The sequence below is a fragment of the Tachysurus vachellii genome, chromosome 11 (genome assembly GCF_030014155.1).
Source record: "Tachysurus vachellii isolate PV-2020 chromosome 11, HZAU_Pvac_v1, whole genome shotgun sequence".
In the NCBI taxonomy this organism is placed as follows: Eukaryota; Metazoa; Chordata; class Actinopteri; order Siluriformes; family Bagridae; genus Tachysurus; species Tachysurus vachellii.
Genome location: NC_083470.1, coordinates 26,792,463 through 26,802,462, shown reverse-complemented (window position 1 = coordinate 26,802,462; position 10,000 = coordinate 26,792,463).

The following is a 10,000-nucleotide window of genomic DNA, read 5'->3' as shown; positions in this document are numbered from 1 at the left end:
TCCCACTGCTACATGTACTATAAAAGAGAAACGACGAATTCTCGGCTTGTCGTTACACAAACTTAAACAGGACGTTTGTATTAGGTGGAATAGTTCAGTGGAAATGCTTGAGCTTTTCTTATAACAAGAAGTCAACAAGTTGTGGTGAGGTACAGAAGTCTGCACTGTCTCTGAAACATTCATTCATCTTCTACCGCTTATCTGAACTACCTCGGGTCACGGGGAGCCTGTGCCTATCTCAGGTATCATTGGGCATCAAGGCAGGATACACCCTGGACGGAGTGCCAACCCATCACAGGGCACACACACACACACTCATTCACTCACACACTCACACACTATGGACAATTTTCCAGAGATGCCAATCAACCTACCATGCATGTCTTTGGACCGGGGGAGGAAACCGGAGTACCCGGAGGAAACCCCCGAGGCACGGGGAGAACATGCAAACTCCACACACACAAGGCGGAGGCGGGAATCGAACCCCCAACCCTGGAGGTGTGAGACGAACGTGCTAACCACTAAGTCACTGTGCCCCTCCCCGTCTCTGAAACAGACATCAGTAATTCTGAGGACATTGTGGAACTGATGACACCCATTAAGATCACTTCTACTATGATGTGTGAACAAGAAAAGCCAACCGTGTCGGTGATCGTGCCTCTTCAGGCTAAACTATTGAAACTCATCATAAGCCTTGAAAGGACGATACAGAGGACATGACTTGAGAAATGAAGTCTGCGATGACAGAAGGACGTTTCATGTCGTTCACAAACTCCAGCTACGTTCTGCTTAAAGGCAAAAGTATTGCAAATGCACTGCCATTTTTATTATTAAGACGTCATTGTTGCTTCTATTCAGCTTTTTAACATCACAACATTGTTTACAAATTTTTACTTGCTAACAACTAATAGTATTTTTCTATTTATTTGCTGGCATGTGCATTGGACCCGTCCTTCTTTAAAGGGCTACAGAAAGAGAAATGATCTTCTTTAAACTTACAGTTGAGGCCACAAACAGTGTAAGTTTGCAACTTCCCTTATGTTTATGAACCAAACTAACCAAGATAATGAACTATGTTCTTTTAAGGATTCTAGATTGTAACACGATGGTCCTACATTGTACTTTGCTTGTTCTATTGTGTTATATGACGTAATTGTCATATTATTATTTCATTATGTTTTAGATTCACATGGAACAGCAGGAGGATGACATCGAAGAGAAACCACTAAACATTCACATTACATTTAGCAGACGCACTTATATCAATCAATCAATCAATCAATCAATCAATCAATCAATCAATCAACTTTTATTTATAGAGCACCTTACAACAGCCAAAAGGAGCACAAGGTGCTTTCCAGTGAAACAACAATAATAAAAAAATAAAATCAATAAGAACACAATGAACATAAAATAGCAGTTGAATCAGGGTCTACATGTTAAAAGCTTGTATGAATAAATGTTTTCAACTGCGATTTAAAAACACTCAGTACAGTGATGGATCGTAAGTGTGCTGGAAGTGTGTTCCATAGCTTTGGTCCCTTGATGGTAAATGACCGGCCTCCAAACTTCTCATGTTTGTATTTGGGAGTGACCAGAGAGGTACTGTATGTCCAGAGGAGCAGAGAGATCTGGCTGGTTGGTAGACCTTTATTAATTCTGTGAGGTAGGCCGGGGCCAGACCATTGATGGCCTTAAACACAAAGAGAAGGACCTTATACTCCACCCTAAACTGCACCGGAAGACAGTGAAGCGAGTGGAGGACAGGGGTGATGTGTGAGCGTTTGGAGATGTTGGAGAGAAGACGTGCTGCCGCGTTTTGTACCATTTGAAGCCAATTGAGAAGTGATTGGTTAAGTCCGGTGTAGAGAGCATTACAGTAGTGATCCAAAGTGACTTACATTTTATCTCATTTTTATACAACTGAGCAACTGAGGGTTAAGGGCCTTGCTCAGGGGCCCAGCAGTGGCAGCTTGGTGGACGTAGGAATCGAACTCAAAACCTTCCGATTGGTAATCCAACACCTTAACCACTAGGCTACCACATCCCACATAAACAACGCAAAGAATTTTTTTGTTAATAAAGAGTAATTATGTATAATGTAGCATCATATTCTGATATGCATTTATAATTTAAAATGTATTTAAGGACGAGACATGAGATGTGTCCCTTATCAAGGTCAACAGAGACCCATGGACCCTCTGGCACTGGACTGGTGGAAGTCCCATGAGACAGAACGTTTAGTCCTGACAAATCTGGTAAGTTATCTTTGTGTTCCTGCAGCCAGTTTGGTTTCAGACAGAGTAGAAATAGTAGAAGTATTTTCTCAGAGAATCAGTTTACTGGCAGATTGTGTCGATCAGTTTAATTAAAAAAAAACAAAGTAAATAGTGTTTAAAAACATTATTATTGTCCGCCGTTTGTTTGTTCAACTCTCCTGCTACATTAACTACCATCTTTTAATTGCCCTCTGTGTGATATTACTGACGGTTGCACTTACACTTTGCTGTATTTCCCAAATGTTTAGGAAATAAATGCAATGTATACGATTAGGAAAAACCTTTGGGGCATTGAGTATATAGTAGTTTATGTTTCTTTCTTGCTTAAAATGCATTAAGGCACGTAAAGTTCTTTGAAGCTAAAGTTCTGGATTAAGTTAATGAATGATCATAAATTTCCCAAGAAAGGAATTTATTTGCTCAGATGCTTAAAATATACAGAATCTTTAATCGAATCAAATTTCATTGTGAATCAGATCGAATTGAATCGTTGTGAATTAGCAAAATTTGTCCTCAGATCAAATCAAAAACACTCACTCACTCATCTTCTACCGCTTATCCGAACTACCTCGGGTCACGGGGAGCCTGTGCCTATCTCAGGCGTCATCGGGCATCAAGGCAGGATACACCCTGGACGGAGTGCCAACCCATCACAGGGCACACACACACACACACACACACACACACACACTCTCATTCACTCACACAATCACACACTACGGACAATTTTCCAGAGATGCCAATCAACCTACCATGCATGTCTTTGGACCGGGGGAGGAAACCGGAGTACCCGGAGGAAACCCCCGAGGCACGGGGAGAACATACAAACTCCACACACACACAAGGCGGAGGTGGGAATCGAACCCCCAACCCTGGAGGTGTGACGCTAACGTGCTAACCACTAAGCCACCGTGACCCCCATCAAAAAAGCTATGAATCATAATTTGATTCGATTCACTGTGTTACCCAAAGATTCACAGCCCTAACAGTTATGGTCAGAATTCCCTGCGACAGCAAGGGATGGGAGCGAGAGAAGATCAGATTCTATTGTGTTAGCAGTTTAGTCTGAATCATTTTGCGAGTGGTCAAAATTTTTCAGAATTCATTCAAAACCAGACTGATTAGTAAGAATTCCTACAGAAGTAAGCAGGAACGCTCAGAATAGGATCGTAAAAAGTCGAGATCGGTCAGAATTCCTTTGGAAACGTACTGGTTTGGAATTCCATTAAAAGTTGGTCAGGAATTCTTCACCAGAAGGCAGGAATGGGATTTTATTTATCTAGACTTTAAGCACCTGTACTTAATTGTGTGAAATGTAAAAGGTGTTACTCGGACATGACCGTGAACAGAAGGACATCGTGGTCCTGACACGGCGTCACCGAGGGAGCTGACAACATGCATGCAGCAGGTGCGATCTTACACCTGTTCTGTCTTCTGATGATCAACTCCAATGTGAAATGACTTTTTATTCTCGTCCTCCTCCTCCGAGTCGTTCTCTCTCTCTCTCTCTCTCCCTCTCCTTCCTGTTTTATCTTGTCTTTTATCGCCTCCTAGCAGGTGCTGACTGAAATGGAGGAAAGTGTTACCCAGTCATCCGTACACACACACACACACACACACACACACACACACACAGCAGCTTGTATCAGACCTTCCATTCAAGCATCTCCAAATCGATTTCAGCCTCTGCTTGAGTAACTAGATTTAAATGTTTACAGTGTTGGTCTTTTCACACCGCAGTTCCTGACTAAACAAATGAAGAAGGTTGTTAAATGTTCGATTCTGTTAGCCAACATATCTGAGATTTAAAGCCTGCGATGGGGTTCAGTGCTTCTATAAACCTAAAACGTGTCATTAACACCTGTGACATCATGAGACTGATGTGATAAACTTCCCCAGATGTGCAAAGTTGGTGTGAAACCTCAGAGCTAAATATCAGGATGATGTTCTGGAGTGGTGTCGCAACCCCCCGCCTCCAGAGCCGCTAATCCTTACAGTTTAGCTGAGCGTTAACGTTTCCACCCAGAACAATCGTGACTAAAATTCACCAGGCAGAAAAAACCTGCACTGAAGTAGAAATGATGGAGAACGTGAAAGACGTGAAACTGTTTCTGGCAGCAGATCTTCGACGTTATCTGGGTGAACTTCGACCTGTGAATTTACAAGCGTGGGTCTTGTGAGCCGACGGATGCGACCGTGTGGGTGATCATCGAGTGGCATAACAATGGATTTTGCCTGAATCTTTTCTTTCTGCTCTTTGGCACAAATCTAGAGAAATAATTCCCTTCTCCATCTTTTCCGTTGCTGCCTGCTTGTATTTTCTTATTAGCAATGTAGAAACTTCTGTTTCCTCACTTCAGAGATGTTTTCCTAGTTCCACAAACATGACTTTCTTTACCGCGATGTCTTTGCCTCATGAACCTCATGATGTCATTTGTGTCATGTGAATTATTATTTATTTACTCAGAGCGACTTACATGTAAGGGGTTAAGGGGCTTTGCTCAGGCGCCCACTAGTGGCAGCTCGGTGGACTCACATTTTGCGATTCATCCGACACCTTGCATAATAATTATATAAATATCTGCTCAGAAGAACCTTGAAAGATCTGTAGAACGTCCCTCTTTTGATGTGTGGAGCTTGTTAAACTCTAGTGAAGTATAATATAATCTGCCTGAGGTGACCCAGTAGATTGACATGTTATTAGTATGACTACTGTGCTTTTTATTAAACATGCCCTTGTCACTTCCCCTCGGAGGAATCCCCGTCGTGGAACTGAGGGTCTGTGGTGTTCAGAGCAGCACAGCTATTCCATATATACATGGGATCTGACATACTTCACTTCATTCTGCTGGTTAATTAGCAGGCTAGCAGCTCCCTGGTGGTTCAGCTGTCTAAGGTTTCACCCTCATCCACCGCGCCACATCGTTGGAAGTCCTACAACTTAATTGGTCTTGCTCTGTGGGTGAAAAGAAAAGGAGGTCTGGTTTCAGTCTTTCTCTGTTGGGCGAGATTTCTATGATGCATTGGCTTCCTGTATCTCAGAATGTTTACTCCTTTCCAGACTGCTGTTAATGGGGTGGGAATTTGTGCCAAAATCGGATGCATTCGTTTAAAAAATGAGTCCCATTTGTTTGATTGCTTAGAATGAAGAAGTTCTGACATTCTATAAGGAATCTCTCCCTGATCGTGGACTGATCATTCATTCATTCATCTTCTACCGCTTATCTGAACTACCTCGGGTCACGGGGAGCCTGTGCCTATCTCAGGAGTCATCGGGCATCAAGGCAGGATACACCCTGGACGGAGTGCCAACCCATCGCAGGGCACACACACACACACACACACACACACACACACACACACACACACACACACACACACACACACACTCTCATTCACTCACACAATCACACACTACGGACAATTTTCCAGAGATGCCAATCAACCTACCATGCATGTCTTTGGACCGGGGGAGGAAACCGGAGTACCCGGAGGAAACCCCCGAGGCACGGGGAGAACATGCAAACTCCACACACACAAGGTGGAGGTGGGAATCGAACCCCCAACCCTGGAGGTGTGAGGCGAACGTGCTAACCACTAAGCCACCGTGACCCCCCTGGACTGGACTGATCATATGATTTTATATAAACACATTGAGTAAGCTTAATAAAATGTCACTGTTCTACCTCCTAGTAGCCTTTATTATCACCACATATACATTACAGAACAGTGAAATTCTTTTCTTCACATATCCCAACTGAGGAGGTTGGGGTCAGAGTGCAGGGGCAGCTATGATACAGGACCCTGGAGCAGGGAGGGTTAAGGGCCTAACTCAAGGGCCCAACAGTGGCAGCCTGGCAGTACTGGGGCTTGAACCCCGATCCGCCAATCAACAACCCAGAGCCTTAACCAGTTGAGCCACCATTGCCCTATTGCCCCCATTGCACCAATGTTTAATGTAACTGTAGTAGTACTTGCTGTAGAAACCTTTCCCGGTGACATCCATGTTTTCTTCCCTACATTGGAGCGCTGAACTCACGTTCTGTGTAAACTCCTTCTGCCATCCATGTTAAAAGCCTCCTTGTGCTTCTAGTGGCCTTCTGTATGCTCACGAGTCATTAGGGGAAGTCAGCCATAGAGTTTTTAAACAGTCTACTGTTGTAAACTGGTGTGTGTGTGTTCGCTTGTCTTTCTCAGTGACGTCACCTCGCTGTGCTTTTGAAGAACTCGACGTTTTCTTTCTGTGTGTTTCTTCTACAAACTTTGGAAGAGAAACGCAGCGGCACAAGCTGCAGTCATCGATTTGTGGGTGGTGCGACTGGACTGAAGTGCACTAAGGAGGAGGCAGACTCAGGTTACACAAGGAGTCTCAGAGACGCAGGAGTGGACTGAAAAGCAGCGATAATTGTCCTCTTGCTGTGCAAGATTTGAGCCGCATTCATTCCTCCTACCTGCGGAGACTTTCTTTTTCCTCACAGCATCCTTTTTTCCTCCTCACGGCTGATCCACTCTCAATGCTGTACCTTTCAACTCAGCTTTCATATGCCAGCAGTGTGTGTGTGTGTGTAAGTGTGTGTGTGTGTTTGTGTGTGTGTGTGAGTGTGTGTGTGTATAGATTCACACAAAAAGACCTTCGCAGGACAGCTTCATTATTTAAAACCATTGGCGTGCAGCACATGCAAAGGCTTTTTAAAAAAAATATGGTGTATAATGAACAGGCTTTGATTAAGTGTGTGTGTGTGTGAGTGTGCGTTTGTGTGTGTGAGTGTGTGTGAGTGTGTGAGTGTGCGTTTGTGTGAGTGTGTGTGTGTGTGTGTACTACTTTTTTCTGTCAGTTCCACTCTGCGTTCTCACATTGCTCTGCTTTTCCGCACAGCTCCTATGCTGTTTTTGCCAACAACTGTGTGTGTGTGTGTGTGTGTGTGTGTGTGTGTGTGTATGTGTGTGTGGGTTTGGCCACTAAACCCTAAACAGACTCATTACCAGTATAAAGACCTAAATAGTTTAAATAGATTTATTATGTATGTTTAGCGCACAACCCATGCAAAAAAGATGATGGCACTGGCTGTGAATGCTAAATGGAAGTGTGTGTGCGTGCGTTTGTGCTTGTGCGCGCGCATGTGTGTGTGCATGTGTGTGTGCATGTGTGTGTGCGTGTGTGTCTGTGTGTGTGCGTATTTGTGCGTTTGTGTTTGTGCTTGTGTGTGCATGTGCGTGCGTGTGTGTGTTTGTTTGTGCATTTGTGCGTGCATGTGTGTGCATGTGTGTGTGCATGTGTGTGTGTGTGCGTGTGTGTGTGTGTGTGTGTGTGTGTGTCAGGATGTCTGCTCTCAGTAGTTAACAGAGTCAGTAGATGTCCATGATGTCCAGTTAAACTCACTGTGACTCATGATGTTTTACAATAAGGGTTTTCTCTTTGGACCACGTTGAGGAATAAACCCTGGTGTGTGTGTGTGTGTGTGTGTGTGTGTGTGTGTGTGTGTGTGTGTGTGTGTTTTGACCACCACAAAGCTCTGTCAAAAACACGATTCAACATTTTATAAACAGATTACACTTTCAAGGTTAAATAATTAATTTAAAACCAAAACAAATAAGACTTACCATTCATTAAGACAAAAGTAATGGCACCCTATAAAAGGAGCTCTCATTGTGTCTGTGCTTTTTCACCCCTTTACTTACTGATTCGGTCGTTTTTGGCTCGCTGTGATGCTACTGTTTTATGGGGGTTTGTGGGCGTGGCTAAATGTTAATCAGCTGTGCCTTGATTAGATAACTGATGAACAGCTGATGAACAGCACGTATAAGTATAAAGAAGAGTTTGATAAATGAGGCCCTTTGGTGTCCTGGTGATCACCACATCAGCACATGTCCAACCCTGAGCTGTGAATTTCTGCCATCAGAACGTTTCCTAGCTGTGTTTTTTTTCTGAAGAGGGTGTAACCTTCATCCTGTTGTCATCTCGGCTGAAATGACTTTTCCCGGTAAAGACGAGAGAGCGCTTTAGTGAAATGCCTTTAAATTGCAGTAAATTAAGCTGTCAGCTCTTTTTTTGGAGGCCTTTTTTCATGGCATGGCAGCCAGAAAGAAAAGGAGTTTTGCTCCATTTCCTGACGTGACTGCGAGTGCGGCGAGTTTCACAGACACTGATCCGTGTGCGATCGTCACACCGAACGGTGTTTCCTCCAGCCGAGAAGGAAAAATATCGAGAGAAACGTATCGATAAATGCCACAGGGTTCATAAAAACCTCTCAGGAGCTTTTACACGCTGCTTCAGAGAAATTCATCAAGAAAAATGAGAGTTTTTACGTGACTAGATACAGACTGGAATTAATGAGAGCTGTTAGTGAGGTCCTTCAACCCCAGCAGTGAACGTGTACCACAGCAGACTGATGTTCTGGGCTCTGATTGGTGGACAGGTGTCCATCAGTTCTCTATCAGCTCAGGCTCATAGTCACACACTCGCTTTAATACATTATCCTTTCTATTGTTATTATTCTTCTAATTACACAAATTCAAAAGTACAATAAAACACAGCCTCGTTCTGATACGGTATGGTTTCTATAGCAACGTCTAATTCACATGTTACAGTAATGTGTTGCGTGTGTATGGAAGGAGTCTCCGGTGTCAGACGTAAAGCTGAGGTTCAGAACGGAGGATTTTCCGCTCCTTTGCGGTTTCCACGGTAACGTGAGAAGCCGCTGTAAAGTAAGTGACAACAGGAACGAACTCGATTCTCTGACATTATCATTAAATACAACTATAAAAGGATAAAAATCCTGATAATAAATAAAAGTCCTCAGCGTTTGTTGTGTAGACGAATAAAATATAATGAATATATGTTATATAAATATAATAAACTCCTCAGTGTGACAGTGACTTGAACACGACACACAGACGGTTAGTGTTAATGATCTTGTCCGATCTGAGCGAGTGTGAGGAGGCTCCAGTGTCACCACTGAGTCACTGCTCCTTATCTGGATCTTATTTTTCAATATTTTTATAGAACTGAATTGTTTATACCACATTTTTCAGTATGAATTCCCTCAAAGCAGCTTCTCATACATCAAGAGTGACTCAGAGAAACAGAGCGAACCTCCGCTGAGCTACAGCACAGATACGTCTGTAACATAGTGTAGAAGGTTTATATGGAGGATTAAGTGCAGGTCAGGATGAATGATGATAGTGACGATAATATTGATGATGATGATGATGATGGTGATGATGATGATAATATTGATGATGATGGTGGTGATGATGGTGATGATGATGATGATGATGATGGTGATAATATTGATGATGATGATGGTGATGATGGTGATGATGATGATGATGATAATATTGATGATGATGGTGGTGATGATGATGATGGTGATGATGATGATAATATTGATGATGATGGTGGTGATGATGGTGATGATGATGGTGATGATGATGATAATATTGATGATGGTGATGATGATGATGATGATGATGATGATGATGATGGTGATGATGATGATAATATTGATGATGGTGGTGATGATGGTGCTGATGATGATGGTGATGATGATGATAATATTGATGATGATGGTGGTGATGATGGTGATGATGATGATGATGATGATGATGGTGATGATGATGATAATATTGATGATGATGGTGGTGATGATGGTGCTGATGATGATGGTGATGATGATGATAATATTGATGATGGTGGTGATGATGATGATGATGATGATGGT